Here is a 17458-nt window from a genome sequence, read left to right as displayed (position 1 = left end):
AAACATAAATTACATAACTTTAAAAGAAGTATCGATCATTTTTATAAAAGTATGGACACTTTCAATATAATAGGTAAAAATATGATGTAATAGGTAGCGCTTATATAATGTAATAGGTAGCGTTTATATAATGTAATAGGTAGTGGTTATATTGTAAAGTATCTATCCTTTTTATAAAGTGTCCATACTTTTTTCACTGTGGAAAACATTAATTTAAGGTTATCTTTTGAGTGAGTTTTAAGTATTAATTTAGTAATTATAGGCGTCTAATGATTATTTTTTACGTTACGATATATATTATTATTAAATTAAAAATTCTAAATAATATTTTATAAAATATCAAAACAATCAAATAATTTTTGTGCAAATGAAATTATTAAATTAATATTGTAGGTGGAAAACATGAAACACTATTAAAAAAATTGAAACATAAATTATATAACTTTAAAAGAAGTATCGATCCTTTTTATAAAAAGTATGGACACTTTCAATATAATAGGTAAAAATATGATGTAATAGGTAGCGCTTATATAATGTAATAGGTAGCGTTTATAATGTAATAGGTAGTGCTTATATTGTAAAGTATCTATCCTTTTTATAAAAGTGTCCATACTTTTTTCACTGTGGAAAACATTTAAGATTATATTTGAGTGAGTTTTAAGATATTAATTTAGTAATTATAGGCGTCTAATGATTTATTTTTTACGTTACGATATATATTATTATTAAATTAAAAATTCTAAATATATTTTTATAAAATATCAAAACAATCAAATAATTTTTTGTGCAAATGAAATTATTAAATTAATATTAGGTGGAAAACATGAAACACTATTAAAAAAAATTGAAACATAAATTACATAACTTTAAAAGAAGTATCGATCCTTTTTATAAAAGTATGGACCTTTTAATATAATATAATGTAATAGGTAAATTTGCAATGCTATCGGTATAAATATACGTTTACTTATAAAATAGGTATATATAAGCGCTACCTATTACATATAAGCGACCTAGTATGTTATTGTACTTTATAATATTTCCGGTTAAATAATATAACATAACCGGTCTAAATTTTAACCGGTCACTTGTTTAACCGGTCACGCCGTATATTAGCCGTTTTTTAGGCGCCGCACCGCAGAACTACCCCTATCTTCATGGCCAAACTTATTCCATTCTAATCGAGGAATTTCTACAAGGTTATCTCTAATGTGTTAGGAGTTGTTAACAAGAGTTTCTCTAATGTTTTTATGTGAGGAGAAATGATTGAAAGGGCTATAAAAATGGTAAGATAAGGGGCACTAGTAGTACAAATGCTAAGAAGGGAGTCGAGATAAATATGGTGGAATCTCGTTCAAACAATCATTGGACCAAATATCATAAACATGTTCCAGAAAAGACTCTAATTAGTCCAATTCCGGTTACGTATGAAGAGTTTCTTCCAACACTTGTTGAGAAGAACCTTTTGAAACTGATTCAAGCTAAGACAAAAAAAGCCTTCGTATCCTGAAGGCTATGCTGTAAATGCCATATGCAACTACCATATAGGAAGTTTAGGACATACTATTGAGAATTGTGGCAACTAAAGCGTAAGGTCAATAATTTAGTATGTTCAGGAGCATGGACGTTTGAGGAGTAATAGCATATCTAATGCATTCACCATGATGCACTTGTATTTTATCTTGTTTGAACTTACTCTTTTGTTCTTTATTTTTTCATTTACTTAAAAGTTTGTAAGTCGCTTAACATTTAAACATATCGAATAAAAGGCTACTTTCTAAAGTTATGAGCATGAGCAAGTATTAATATTGAGCTTCTTTAAAAATAAATTGTATTAAAAGCTCTTTTAAGAATTGAGGATATAGACCTTTGACTAGTGATGAGATTAAACCCTTTGTATCCTGTTCCCAGCCAAAAAGCACAATCTTTTTATTTTTGTCTTGAAATAATTTGTGAACAACGTCAAAACACACAACCTTGACATTAAAATCTTAATTGTATACTGTCATGAGCATTCATCCTAGACATGAGATCACCCTCTTCGAAGAGACAAATTCAAAGTCATGTCAGGATCTTCTTAGACATAAAACAAATATTCTTCGATATAATAGAATCCAATGACATTGAATGGAGGATATTATCTTGCATAAGAAGACAATATGGGAAATCTTTCATTAACCTTATGAGGATGAGCTTGAGTAATTTGTGTAAAAAATAAAAAAAATAAAGAAAAGAAAATCATCATGCAATAATGACTTGTTTTTCAAAGAATAAAAGATTAATTCTGAACATCTACCCCTAGGGATACCACTTTCACAAAGACTTTTATGTGTGAAATGATGAGCGACCTTCCTTCACTATCTCTTCACAAAATGAGAAAATTATACATTGATGTCCCCATTTGAGCTTGAAATTTTATTTCTTTCTTAATTCAACCATAAGCAAGGATCACTCCACAAAACTGAAAGAAAATATGCTCATATGAGTGAAGACAATCAATATTAAAACACTACAATGTTAACCAGATACATATGTTTGAAGATCCAATTTCAATTGAGAACAATACGATATGCTTCAAGTACAAATGATGGGAAAAGACAAGAAGCACATGCAAGGAGACTCTCATAAAAAATTGACTCTTAAAATCACAATATTGATCAATTTAAGTTGATTCAAAGATCTAGGATATATCTATAAGAAGATCATAAACTGCCAAAGACAATGAAAAAGGAAATGACCTCTAGGGTGAAAACTCACAAATGAGCTTGGAATTGGTGGACATTCTAGAAGATGACATGATGAACGTATCAAATTGAGGCACGTCAGAGAACCAAAAGCTCTATGTCTTAACCAAAAAACCAATTTGAAACACATTTCATTCCCTAATTAACATAGATCTCAAAATCATTAGTCTCAACACTTTTCAAAGAGCTATAATGTTTTACTGATTAAAAGGGTAATTGATTTTTTTTGATAATCAATGAATTCATATTTTGCAATTTGCTTCAATTGTAAGCTTAAAATAAGGAGCATTATTTTTTCTTTAACAAACTTTTCACATTTTAAAAAATAAAGAGGAAGAAAGACATCTTCAAACAAGATAATATCTCTTGGGAATGAAAATATATCATGGAATGAGACAAGAATTTCTCTGATTTAAAAGCTTAGAATCGATGTCATGGCAAAGAGAAGAAACCTTGAGAAAAAATTTGTTATGAAAAAAAAGTAGAGAAGCACAAAGAAATAAATCTAATGGAAAAGAATAAACACGATCAATTCACAAAGATCATGAAGACTTCCCACGCATTTTTGCATCACATTATTTATTAAAGCATACACTTGCATCATGAAACATTTTACTTACACATGCATAGTTGCATTAAACATTTATCATTATAAGGATCTCATTGAGAAAATATTCAAAAAAAAATCTTTCTCAAAACTAGATGACCAATTTTTCCTCTTTTGAGGTTTCATTAAAAATTTCTCAAAAAAATATTGTGTTTCTAAAGATCAATCATTTTCTCCTCTCTTGAGGATATCTTTAAATTTTTCTAAGAATTATGTCTTTCTTAAGATCATTTATCCTCTCTTAAGGATATCTTTAGAATTTTCCAAAAATCTTATCTTTCTTTAAATAATAATAATAATAATTTCTCCTCTCTCGAGGATATCTTTTAGTGGTTTTATTCAGAAATAATTTTTTTATCTCCATTGAGATAGTTTCTCTTGAAACAAAAAACTTTATCTCATTTGTGGTAATTTTCTTAAAGCAAATTTCATCTCACTCGAGACTATTTCTATTAAAACAAAAAATTATTTCACTTGAGATAGTTTTCCTCAAAAAAAGTTTCATCTCACTTGAGATACTTTGTCTTGAAACAAAAATTTATCTCGCTTGAGATATATTTCCTTAAAAAAAATTGTCTCACTCGAGACAATTTCCCATGAAACAAAAAATATCATCTCACTTGAGATATTTTCTCTTGAAAAAAAATTCATCTCACTTGGGACAATTTTCTTACATGACTTAATTCGCAAAGGGAATTCATCTAAAATTTGACTTGACTCGCAATGAAGGAGGAGTCCACAACTTAGTTGAACTCGCAATGAGAAGCTAATTTCTATAATTTAGGCATACCTAAGAGTATTATATTCATGAATTTACATGCGTGTGTATGCTTTTATAGATTTTCGAGTCAAATTTCAACTTCACGACAAAGGATATGAGATTTGAAGAGCACCCAAAATTGACTTAACTCACAATGAATGAGTCGTCTACAATTTAGCTTAACTAAACAACGATGAGCTATTCCATCCAAGTTTTTTGAGTTAAATTTCAACTTCACGACGAATGATAAATGGACTTAAACAATACCCAAAATGGATTATACTTACAATGGAGGAGTCATCTACAATTTAGCTTAATTCAACAACGAGGAGCTATTTTCCGACCAAAGTTTTTAAGTCAAATTTCAACTTTATGAAAAAGGATATTAGACTCGAAGAATAACCAAAATCGCCTTAACTCACAATGAAGGATTTATATGCAATTTAACTTATCTCAACAATGAGGAGCTAATTTCCATCTGGCTTAACTCAGAAAGGGGTTTCATCTAAATTAGACTTAACTGATAATGGAGGATTCGTTCATAACTTAGCTAAAATTGAAACGTGGAGCTAATTTTCACTTGACTTAACTTGCAAAGGAGAAGTCAACCTCAACTTCACCTCTTCGAGTAGAGGAACCAATCAAATTAGCTTTAATAATCACAGATTTACCAACTAGTGATTATGTTGACTTTTGCATATTTAACTATTTTGGGATCGAGATGAACAAGACGAATATCTTAAATTGCTTCTATTCAACTGTTTCACCCCTTAAATTATATTTATTATTTTTCATTTTTATATAATTTAAACTTTTCTTAGTAAATTTGGATTTTTGTTTCTATTTTTATTTTTATTTCAATTGAGATTCTTCTTCCTTCAATAAGATGTTTGACTTGTTTTTTTTTATTTTGTATATTATATGGTATTAATTTTTTGCTTTAAATATGTGTATTTTGTGTATCTTGATATATGTATGTGTGTGTATATTTATATATATATATATTTGATTTCATGATATTTTAATTAATTATGCATAATAGTCTTACGAGATTACTTGACTCTTTTTCATAATTTAATTAAAAGATAATATTTAGCTAGTATTTTCAATTATCAAAAATGGTTGTCCCAATCCAACTGGTAGTCCGATTCTGATGATTTAAAATAAATAAATATCCTCCAACGAAACTAAATAAAATGACAACAATTTAAATTTAATCATGATGATAGTTTCGATATTTATAAATATTTGAACATCTTTTATATATCTCAAAGGCTTTGTAATTTCTATAAAAAAAAAATTGTTTGTTATATAGTCTTAATAGAATAAATACAACGTTTAATTGTAAAGGAAAATGGTGATGCTTATTGTTTCTTTATGAGAGTGAGAAAATCTGTATTCTACATTATATTTGGGGGTGCTTCTCATCGGTTCAAGATGCTAAAACGTTGTCAGATTACTTTAGAAATCTTAAGTTCCTGAAAAGAAATATTGGTAATTCACTACTTTGGTTGGAAAAAGAGTGGGCATTGTCCTACTCCATATTAGGTTGCTAACTCTCTCCAATTAAATGTAATAGATTATTAACTTTTCTCCCTAGAAAATTTGTCTGTTAAATAACATTTTATTTATCCAATTGAACCTTTAGAATCATGAATTGACCTTGAGGTAGAATAAGTTTGTTGTTATCACTGAAGCCTTGGTACTCATTATTCTCTTGTTGAATTTGCTCATGAATCCCCTTTTAACTCCAAGTCCTGCTCGCTCGCCTTGTGAATATCCTCAATGACTCCGAACACCAGTTTGAATAATTTCTCAATTTATCTTATTCTTTCCCAATTTCAAACAGGCAACAACAGAGCGTGACGTCGATTAGAAACCAAGGAGGCAACCATCTTTCATTTACCCAATAGTATTTCCTTCATTGTTTTCTTTAGGTTCAAAATTGGTATAACTTCATCCTCAAGCTCATTGTTGACGATTAAAAACCCCAACAAAACTCAACGAATCTCGTCGATCATCTTCACTACGCATAATATTTTAGGTCGTTGATCAAACGAAGAGGAAGAACAAGCCATTGCAATCTTCTTGAAGTTATGATTTCAATTGTATTTTGACCTCTTCAAATCTAAAACAATCTAGGGTTAGATTTTTATTTCTTATTTTCTTAGCCGCATATAAGTAGAGAACTAGACAGTTTGAAATCAAACTCTGTTTATGTTGGGAAAATTTTCTGTTTAGGAATTGTAGAGAGAAGAAAGGGATGAGAAATTTGAAGTTTGGTTCAAATATTTAAGATAATGGTTAAATTGATAAAATTTGAACTAAATTGATAGAATGTATAAATTTGAGATTAAAACTGTTATTATATTAGGTTATGTCATCATTTCCGTTTCTCTTTTAATGGTTAGTGATAAAAAATAATTGTAAGTATGATTAAAAAAATAATTGAAGTGTAAAAATAGAAATATGAGATAAATAAGATATCAAATAGATAGTTTACCCTTAAAATCATCTATTGTCAATTTTTCGATCAATAACTAAGATGAAAGCGTGCTTATCGTGTGAGTCAATTACGAGTTAAGTAGTGCTCGACTCAGCTTAAAAAATATTTTATTCGTGCTTGACTTAGATTAATTGCTCGTTAACTTCGCTCGAATATTTTTTTATATATATGTAAAATCTGATAATACTATATAGAGTTTAATATAAATATAAATTAATAAAATTAACAATAAAAATAATAAAAATTGTGTGAAAAGGTTATAAAATCTAAACATCAAAATAGAAATCCACAAACACACCAAACTAACATTATTACAACTATTCTTTTAAAAAACAAAACTTAACAATACAATATTAATTCTAAAAGTAAGACTATTAATATCCTAAAAAGTATAAAAATGGGTAAACTACACTAGTGATCGCTGAACTATTATCATATTTCATTTTGATAATTGATGTTTCGATTTAATCAATGAGACCACTCAATTATTTAAATGTTTCAATCATAGCATAAGGACATGTGGTAAAGACTTACCCTGAGCGCAAAGCCGAGGAGCATGCGGTAAGTACTTACAAGTCATAAACTAGGCTCTAGATACTTCCTCCAATAATACCTTCAATGACAGTAATAAACATGTATGTATTCGAGTGAAAATGACAGTTTAATTCAGTAGAACATGAAAATATTCCAGACTCAGAAATCATATACAAAAAATACATAAATCATGTCAGAAATGTATAGTAAATCAGATATCAGATAAACAATATTCAGAAAATCAGGTATCTTGTCATAAAAATATTCAGTATTATTAGAAATCTAAAATGGTTCAGATGAACAGTTTAAAACAATAATGTAACACCATCAGAAAACACACAAGTACTGGTCTGAGTAGTCTGATAAGAAAACCTATTACTGAGTCTGCGATCATGATCAGCGGCAGCACTAGATTCTACAAATCGGAAAAATCCATATCAGAATCTTAATATGAATAATAATAATAATAATAATAATCCTATTTAAATAATTTACAGATATCTACTAGTGCCTTCATAAAAATATATTATCGAATCAATTCCATAATCAAATCTAAAATAAATAAGCAAAAATGCTAAAAATACTAAGCATTTTTGGATTAACGGGCTTGATTCGGGGCTTTAAGGTCAGAATTTGGCAAAATGAATCACAGAATCGGACTCAGGACATCGAAAAACGTTGAGATAGAGGTTTTCAAAAAAGGTCAATGGTCGGTCAATGGTCAACGGACGATCAACGATCAAGGTTAACAGTTGATCGGTTTGGTTTGGATCAGGTTTGATCGGGTCAAACATGGGTTGGGTCAGGGTAGGTGGGTCGGGCTGGGTCAACCCAAATTCAAACAACCCACCAGGCGGTGAGACTTCTCCACACGCAGGGTCGGCGTGTGACGGCACATGTAGGGCCTCCAGGGGTCGAAAAAAATTCTAAAACAATTCCTACGTACGTTTTAAAGGGTATTAAGACACTTACCAAGCTCGTTTCACAATAGCGAACGATGGAGAGCTTGATTTCGAAACGTCAGAAACTTGGCCTATTACAAAGTGGACACCGGTGGACTCAAGACAACAAGGAACACGATGGTGTGGAGAGGTGTAATAAACGAAGCAACTGTCGGTGATGAAACGACGATTGAAGTTTCTTGCTAAAAGAAATAAGCTTGAAGATAGAGAAAATATGGTTTCCAAACGAGGAAGCTTTCCAGATTTGGGAGTTATATATTCCCTAAAAAGGAAAATGGTAAAATTACACTCTAGGTCCTTTAATTTTTTATGCTTTCATTATTTGGATCAGAATTTAATCAAAAATTCACTTTGGCCCCTGAATTTAGTTAAAATTTTAATTTAGTCCTAGAAAGAATATTAAGAAAATTTTAGGCCCTAACTTGGGGTACGATAACTCTCCCCCTTAATAGAATTTTCATCCTCAAAATTTATCTAATAGAAATAGATACGAAAACTAAGACTCCAACGACCTAACTCTATGGACTGACCTAAGGAACTCTGAACTGTCACTGAACTCTTAGTATTCTCCACCGAAATAATAAGAACCCCAAGAATAGAATGCAACACATACAAATGGGTAGAACCATGATCAAACACGGTAGAGTAGCGAACTAAATGAATAACAACATTACTTGTAATCACATCAGGCTCATCGCGGTCTTGTCGACGTCTAGCAATGTAATACCCCAAAAATTCAAACAATGACCAAAATGAAAATTTGGGAAGTTTGATGGCCAAAGTATAAAATTTGGGAAAAAGTTTAGGGAATTAAGTGATGATTTCCTAAAAAGAATTTTATTCCATAAATAGATGGTTTACTCTTGAGAGTGGAGTTTTATAGAAATCATATTGTTGGATTTGGAATTTAGTAAAGAAAGAGTTAAAGCCGGTAAGAAATCGATAAATTCTGATCGAATCGGAATTTTACAAAAATTTGAAGGATGTTATAAAATGGTTGGAAATATTATTGTAATATTTTAGATAAGAGAAATTTGGTTTGGAATTGTACAATTTTTCAGATTTAACCGAAATTGTGAAATTTAGTGACTAAAACGCAAGTTTTGAAAATTTCAGGGCATTTTCGTAGGTCAAAGTCAAATTAAATTATATTTGACTTTGTAATATCAGATGGCTTGGTTTTATGGTGATTTTGGAGATTCATTAAGGGTGATTTGGTCTTATCCCAATTAAATGAATTTTATATTCATTTAAAGTGAGATATTATGTTAATTAAGATGAAATGTTTCCTAAATTTCATCTAAATTTGCTTTCTTCTTCTTCAAACCAGACGTGGGCTTCTTCAAAGGGTGAGAAATCTTCAACTCATTTTTCAAGCAATTTCTTTAGGATTATGGTATGATGAAGATAGAAAATTGTTATATGGGAAAAAGGCTATCATTTGGTACTAATATTGCATGATAATCTTGCTTGATTGATTCAAATATCCCCAAATCTGGAAATTTGGGTTTATACAATGGTTTTTGAAATTGATGATGATTATTGATGATTTTGAGGTTGTATGAATTGATGAAGAACATAAGGATGGGGTTAAAGAAAAATAGTTTAGATTTTGGGAATTACAGTGGGTTCGAAAATTCACCAGAAAATATATAAAAATAATTTGAAGGTTATTTTTATATATTGTGTTCATATATGGATCTAGTTTGGTTTAAAACAAAACGAGGATCAATTACAATTTGTATACAAAAATATATGAATTTTTAACCAATGAAAGGTCAGAAAAATCGGACAGCAGAATTCTGTACAAAACAGATTCTGTTGGTGAACTTTGAAAATTCACCATAAATTGCAAAGAATGAATTAGAAGGAGTTCTTTATATGGATAGATTCGTATTCGAGTCTAGTTTTTAACGGAATAAATGGAATTGAATTCCAGTGTTTATATAAATACAGAATAATGATTCTTTAAGGGTAGTACGAATTGTCTGAATTCTGGAAAATTGATGGGTTATTGTATAAGTGTTGTATAATTGATGTACTATGCTGGAAATTGTTGTTTGAGAATTGAAATGAGTGTTATATGTGAAATTGATTATTTTGGGGAGATTGAAATGATTGGTGATTTAAGTACAACAATTGCATAGTTGGGGTACTTAAATGTATTTATGCTTTTGTAAAAGCATTTGAATGGAAATAATTTCAATGTTGGAATTATAGGTATTAAGAGTTTAAGTGGTAAAATGGTGAAGATCATTTTGAGTAAATTGGAAAATTTGGTTCCAATGTTAAAAGGAAATTATTGAGTGTTAAGTATTTTGAAAGGAAATGAGTTTCAATTATATTATAGAGTTATTTCGGGATATGTTTATGTTAGTAAAATACTAACATATGTATTGTTATGAAATTGTGATTTATACAGATCATGGTTGATTTGCAATTGCAGCAAGTCAGGTATAAAAAGGGTATATTGTGGACAATAGTGAGGCTCATATATTTTGAAAGACATAAAGTGTCAAGGTGAGTGCAATACATGCATGAAATTATACATGGATGTTTTCTACATCATAAGGAAGACTTGCGATAAGTCGACCTTGTTTATATCGACATGATTTTATATCATTTTTTATAAATTGACATTGAGATGTCAGAGTATGAAATTAAAATGCATTGATCATGAAAAAAATGTGATATTTTACCATGAATGTTTTCGGGTATGAACTGCCCAATGTTAAATTTGATAATATACTTTGCCATGGATGGATCGAATAAAATAGACTATATGCCCAAGTAAGTCATTGAGGGACAGAGTATAGTTGGCATGCCATAGAGTATAGCAGCTGCAGGTTTATAATACACTTCGGTGTATATGGTGGGCACGACCTTATGTGTAATACACTTCGGTGTATATGGTGGGCACGACCTTATGTGTAATACACTTCAGTGTATATGGTGGGCACGGACTTATGTGTAGCACTACAGTGCAAATATTACTCGAATACCCAGGGTCCTCAAGGTTTAATATGGGCTATTAGCTATGGATTATGTTTTATTGGTTAATAAATGGTAACCATGCAAATAAGCTTATGAGCTTACGGAATAATGGCAAGTATATTGAAAAAAAAATAAGCTTACGAGCTTATGGAATTTAAATGGTAAGTATTTTGGTAAAAATAAGCTTATGAGCTTATGGGATAAAAGGTAAGAAATTTATATTATATTGATCATGGTAAAATATTGAAGATGTTATTAGCATGGTTTTATGGCATTGGATTTGAAATCTAAATTCATGCATGAATTGTATTGCACTATATATTGTTTTAATTGCCTCACTAAGTTTATACTTAGCGTGTGATGGTTTTCACGCGTAGGTAAAAAGCAAAAAATAAGAATAAAGAGTTCAGAATGACATCAAGCATCGAGAGGTATATTTCAATATCAGTAAGACATCCTATTGTGGAATTTGATTTTAGATAGTGGCATGTAATTTGAAAATGATCAATATATTTGTTGAATTAATTTTGGAAATTTTTATAGTGATGAAAGGTTAATTTTTATGAATTTATATATAAATTTTCGGAAGTTACTGTAGCATGAATAGTAACCACGTTTTAAGCAAATTTTTTCAGAATACATTTGGGGTAACGATTCCCCTACTACAGGGAATCGATTCCCCCACTATTCACTATTACTATTCACGTGTACTATTCACTATTCATATAAAATAAATGTTTTGAATTAAATTGGTTACAACAAAACATGATTTATATGACATGGTATTTTTATAATATTATTTACTATTTCAATTAAATAAATTTTAAATCGCTCTCAAATTATGAAATGGTTTTAGAAAATACGGGTGACATCCGTAATCTGTATAGGTATAAATATACGGGTTACGGGTGTTACATTTATTGGCATCAGAGCTACAGGTTTAGCCGATTCTAGGACTAAACCGAGGTTGTTTTTGAGTTAAAAAGTGTATACATGCCACTAGGATGTCATAAGTTACTGATATTTGTATATACTGTGATGATGTTTATTGGGAGTAAAGTTACTTTTAATAATGTATGATGATTTTGACTATGTTCAGATGTTGAAATTAAAGACAAAGGTAATAAAGTCGAAATGTTGAAAAGAAAGTCGAGATTGAAATCGATCAAAAAGGGACCCGACATGACTTATGTAAAACACCTTAGAAGGGTGAATGTTATAAAGGATTTTTCTCCATTTTGTGGAAGAATTTATTTAAAAGTTTGAATGGCTTACAAGAAAAGTCGAATCGGATGAGGATCCAAAGGAGATTTTTGAATCTGTGATGATTTTGAGGTTTATTCAAGTAAGCTTAAATAAGTGAGAAATATTTAAGCTAAGCATTAAATTATTTAAATCATTAATGATTTGAGTAAGAGAAATTGAGTAAGCGGTAAATATGATTTCCGCTAAAAGTTTAAAGAAAGTTGAGTTATTAGTGAATCAAATGGTTATGAGTTGGATTGAGAATATATATCAAGTCCATAAAATTGGATAGAGTTATCTTGTGAAGGTAAATATGCGAATATGGATTATCTAACATTCCATGTTACGATGAATTATTGTTTAGATTGAGATGGATTCTCAAGAACTTGAAAAGTGTCAAGTACGTAATGATAAGAAAAATAGTAAATTACTTGATAGTGTGATTTAGCATTAACTATTATGAAGTTATTGCTACAAATTGTCAAGTTTTCTTATTGAATGATGTGAACATTAAGACTTTCCTTGGAGATGGAAAAGGTTTTAATTATTCAAGAATAATTTCTATGGATCTGGAAAAGTTATAAATATTTCCTTAAGAATGAAATAAGGAATTCTAAAGTAGAAATATTCAATTCTACTTGATATCGAGTGATATTATAACGGAAGACCCATAGGTCATGGTCATGGTCATGGTCATGGTCACGATTATGATACAAGTGTTAGAAGGACAATTAATAAATGTCCAGTAAAGATTCAGGAGCTTATATTATTGATGAATCTGATGGGATTATCATTAACAAGTTTAAGATCATTTTGATCATGAGTTGGTTGTCTCTGCATTAAGGTTGGGTTAATGGTCGCAAGAAGCGATTAATTTATAAAAAAAAGTGCAGAGAAATTAAAAATTTTAATGATTGATGAAAAAGTGAAATCATCAATAAGTGATATCAGCAATGGTTATGATTTAGATGATGTAAAAAGGATGCATAGCTTTTCTAGCTAGGGTAATAGATACTCAAGTATCTGAAGTAAGATCATATGATATTTCTATAACTTGGGAATTTCCATAAGTCTTTTTAGATTTATTATTATGGGTTACCTCCAGATTGAGAGGTGGAATTCAATATTAATCAAGGTATTGATCTTGTATTTATGGGTTCGTATCGAATGATTTCGATTGAGTTAAAAGAGTAATGAACCAATTGCAAGAATTGATAGATTGAGGAAGCATTAGACCGAGTATTTCACCTTAGAGTGAACTAGTTTTTTTTAAAAGATGGATATGTGCGATTATGCATAAATTATCGATAGTTAAACAAAGTAACTATCAAGAATAATTATCCTATTTTGAGGATTAATGATTTGTTTTACCAGCTTAAAAAGGAGCACTAATGTTTTCTAAAATTGATTTTCAAATGGGATATTTCGAGTTAAAATTTTAAAGAGGAAGATGTTCCAAAGATAGTTTTCATAATAAAGTATAGACACTACGAGTTGGTAGTAATGTTGATTGGTTTGATAAATGCTCTAGTAGCATTCATGGATTTTGATGAATCTAGTATTTCAACCTTACTTAGAAAAGTTTGAGGTGGTATACATTGATGACATTTGGGTATATTCTAATACAACGATAGAGCATGATGTTCATATTGTATTGTGCTCGAGTTAATTAAGAATAAAAAGTTATATGCCAAAATGTTAAAGTGTGAATTTTGGCTATCAGAAGTTGCTCTTCTTGGTTATGTTGTCTCGACATAAGGTATAAAAAACATTTCAAGCAATATTGGAGTGGAAATCTCCAAAGAATGTTCATAGGTTCAAAGTTTTTGTGACTTGTTGGTTATTATCGAAGGTTTGTGAAAAAAAAACTTTTCGATGGTTGCTTCTCCTTTGACCAAGCTCTTGAGAAAGGATGGTTCATTTGCTTGGACTAAGAAATGTCAAGAGAGTTTTAAAGCTTTAAAGAATATTTTTAACAAAAGCACCAGTGTTGGTACAACCAAAATTGAATAAAAAGTATGTGGTGTATAGTGATACATCTCATAAAGAGGAATTAAAGAAATATTCTTTCTGAAGCAAATTATAGTCTATTGACTATGCATTCAGGTGGGGAAAAAAATGTATCAGGATGTACAGAGTCATTTTGGTGGCCACGTGTGAAAAGAAATATTACTGAGTTTGTTGCTTCATGTTTGACATTTCAACAAGTAAAAGCTGAGCATAAAGTGCTTTCATAATTGTTGCAACTGATTTCCATTCCAAAGTGGAAACAGTAAAAAGTCCCTATGGATTTTGTTATTGGGCTATCTTTGAAATCAAATAAAAAGATTCCATTTGGGTGATAATGACCGGTTAATTAAATAGGCACATTTCATTTTGATGCAAATGGACTATGCATTGGATAAATATACAGAGTTATCTATCAAAGAGATAGTTCAGCTACATGGAATATTAATGTCAATTATATCAAACAGGAATCCAAGATTCACTGTAAGATTTTGGAAATATTTGCATAAAGTTTTGGGGTACTTGATTGAATTTCAGTACGAATTTCATCCACAGACGGATGGTAAGTCAGGAAGTACTATTTATATATTAGAAGATATGCTGAGTGCATGTGTGATTGATTCCAAGGAATCATGGGAAAGGAAAAGTATTTGATTTTAGTAGAATTTTTCTACAATGACAGTTATCAATTGAGCATCAAGATGTCTTTGTATGAAGCTATATATGGGAGAAAACGTCGAACACCATTGAATGGGTTCAAATTAAAAGATTGAAATCTTGTTGGTACAGATTTATTGAAAGAAATTGAGGATAAAGTACAGATAATTAGAGATAATCTCAAAATGACATTTGATTGGCAAAAGTCTTATGTAGACTTGAAGTGAAAAGAGATTGAAATTTCATGAAGGTGATAAAGTTTTTCTTAAAGTATCACCTTGGAAAAAGATGTTGCGCCTAAAATGCAAAGAAAAACTAATTCTAAGATTCATTGGAATTTATGAGATATTAAAAAGAGTTGGACTGATGGATTATCAGTTAACATTAACTCTGAAAGTAATTGGGAACCAGAGTTGGGCAAAGTATACAATATTTTTCATATGTTATTTCATCAGAGGAAATTAAGATCCGACCAGATTTGATTTATGAAAAAGAATCAATATGGATCTTAGCTTGAGAAATTAAGGAACTACGTAACAAGACGATTTCTCTAGTCAAAGTGAATTAGCAAAATCATAATGTCGAGGACATTACTTGAGAAAGAAAGGATAATATGAAAATGTGTAGATATTTTCATATCAAGTTGAAGATTTGGATTAAATGGTTTCCAAATATAATGATTTGCATGATCTTTACAAAATTCTCAAAGTAAAGAGGTTGACAGAAGAGGGTTTCGCATAAGACGATAGTATGTCTTACCTGTTCGTATAACCCTAAATTAGGGTTACAAAATTTCAATGGAAAGTGCAATCCTTATAAAGGGGAGTTACGGTTTTCATAGGAAGTTTTAAAATTCGAGGACGAATTTTCTTAAGGAGGAGAGAATTGTAATACCCCAAAAATTCAAACAATGACCAAAATGAAAATTTGGGAAGTTTGATGGCCAAAGTATAAAATTTGGGAAAAAGTTTAGGGAATTAAGTGATGATTTCCTAAAAAGAATTTTATTCCATAAATAGATGGTTTACTCTTGAGAGTGGAGTTTTATAGAAATCATATTGTTGGATTTGGAATTTAGTAAAGAAAGAGTTAAAGCCGGTAAGAAATTGGTAAATTCTGATCGAATCGAATTTTACAAAAATTTGAAGGATGTTATAAAATGGTTGGAAATATTATTTTAATATTTTAGATAAGAGAAATTTGGTTTGGAATTGTGCAATTTTTCAGGTTTAACCGAAACTGTGAAATTTAGTGACTAAAACGCAAGTTTTGAAAATTTCAGGGCATTTTCGTAGGTCAAAGTCAAATTAAATTATATTTGACTTTGTAATATCAGATGGCTTGGTTTTATGGTGATTTTGGAGATTCATTAAGGGTAATTTGGTCTTATCCCAATTAAGATGAAATGTTTCCTAAATTTCATCTAAATTTGCTTTCTTCTTCTTCAAACCAGACGTGGGCTTCTTCAAAGGGTGAGAAATCTTCAACTCATTTTTCAAGCAATTTCTTTAGGATTATGGTATGATGAAGATAGAAAATTGTTATATGGGAAAAAAGCTATCATTTGGTACCAATATTGCATGATAATCTTGCTTGATTCAAATATCCCCAAATCTGGAAATTTGGGTTTATACAATGGTTTTTGAAATTGATGATGATTATTGATGATTTTGAGGTTGTATGAATTGATGAAGAACTTAAGGATGGGGTTAAAGAAAAACAGTTTAGATTTTGGGAATTACAGTGGGTTCAAAATTCACCAGAAAATATATAAAAATAATTTGGAGGTTATTTTTATATATTGTGTTCATATATGGATCTAGTTTGGTTTAAAACAAACGAGGATCAATTACAAGTTGTATACAAAAATTTATGAATTTTTAACCAAGGAAAGATCAGAAAAATCGGACAGCAGAATTCTGTACAAAACAGATTCTGTTGGTGAACTTTGAAAATTCACCATAAATTGTACAGAATGAATTAGAAGGATTTCTTTATATGAATATTCGTATTCGAGTATAGTTTTTAACAGAAGAAACGGAATTGAATTCCAGTGTTTATATCAATACAGAATAATGATTCTTTAAGGGTAGTACGAATTGTCTGAATTCTGGAAAATTGTTGGGTTATTGTATAAGTGTTGTATAATTGATGTACTATGCTGGAAATTGTTGTTTGAAAATTGAAATGAGTGTTATATGTGAAATTGATTATTTTGGGGAGATTGAAATGATTGGTGATTTAAGTACAACAATTGCATAGTTGGGGTACTTAAATGTATTTATGCTTTTGTAAAAGCATTTGAATGGAAATAATTTCAATGTTGGAATTATAGGTATTAAGAGTTTAAGTGGTAAAATGGTGAAGATCATTTTGAGTAAATTGGAAAAGTTGGTTCCAATGTTAAAAGGAAATTATTGAGTGTTAAGTATTTTGAAAGGA

The sequence above is a fragment of the Hibiscus syriacus genome, unplaced genomic scaffold (genome assembly GCF_006381635.1).
Source record: "Hibiscus syriacus cultivar Baekdansim isolate YM2019G1 unplaced genomic scaffold, ASM638163v2 tig00112738_pilon, whole genome shotgun sequence".
In the NCBI taxonomy this organism is placed as follows: domain Eukaryota; kingdom Viridiplantae; phylum Streptophyta; class Magnoliopsida; order Malvales; family Malvaceae; genus Hibiscus; species Hibiscus syriacus.
The sequence above is the reverse complement of the archived record's forward strand: the minus strand, read 5'-3'. Positions refer to the sequence as shown.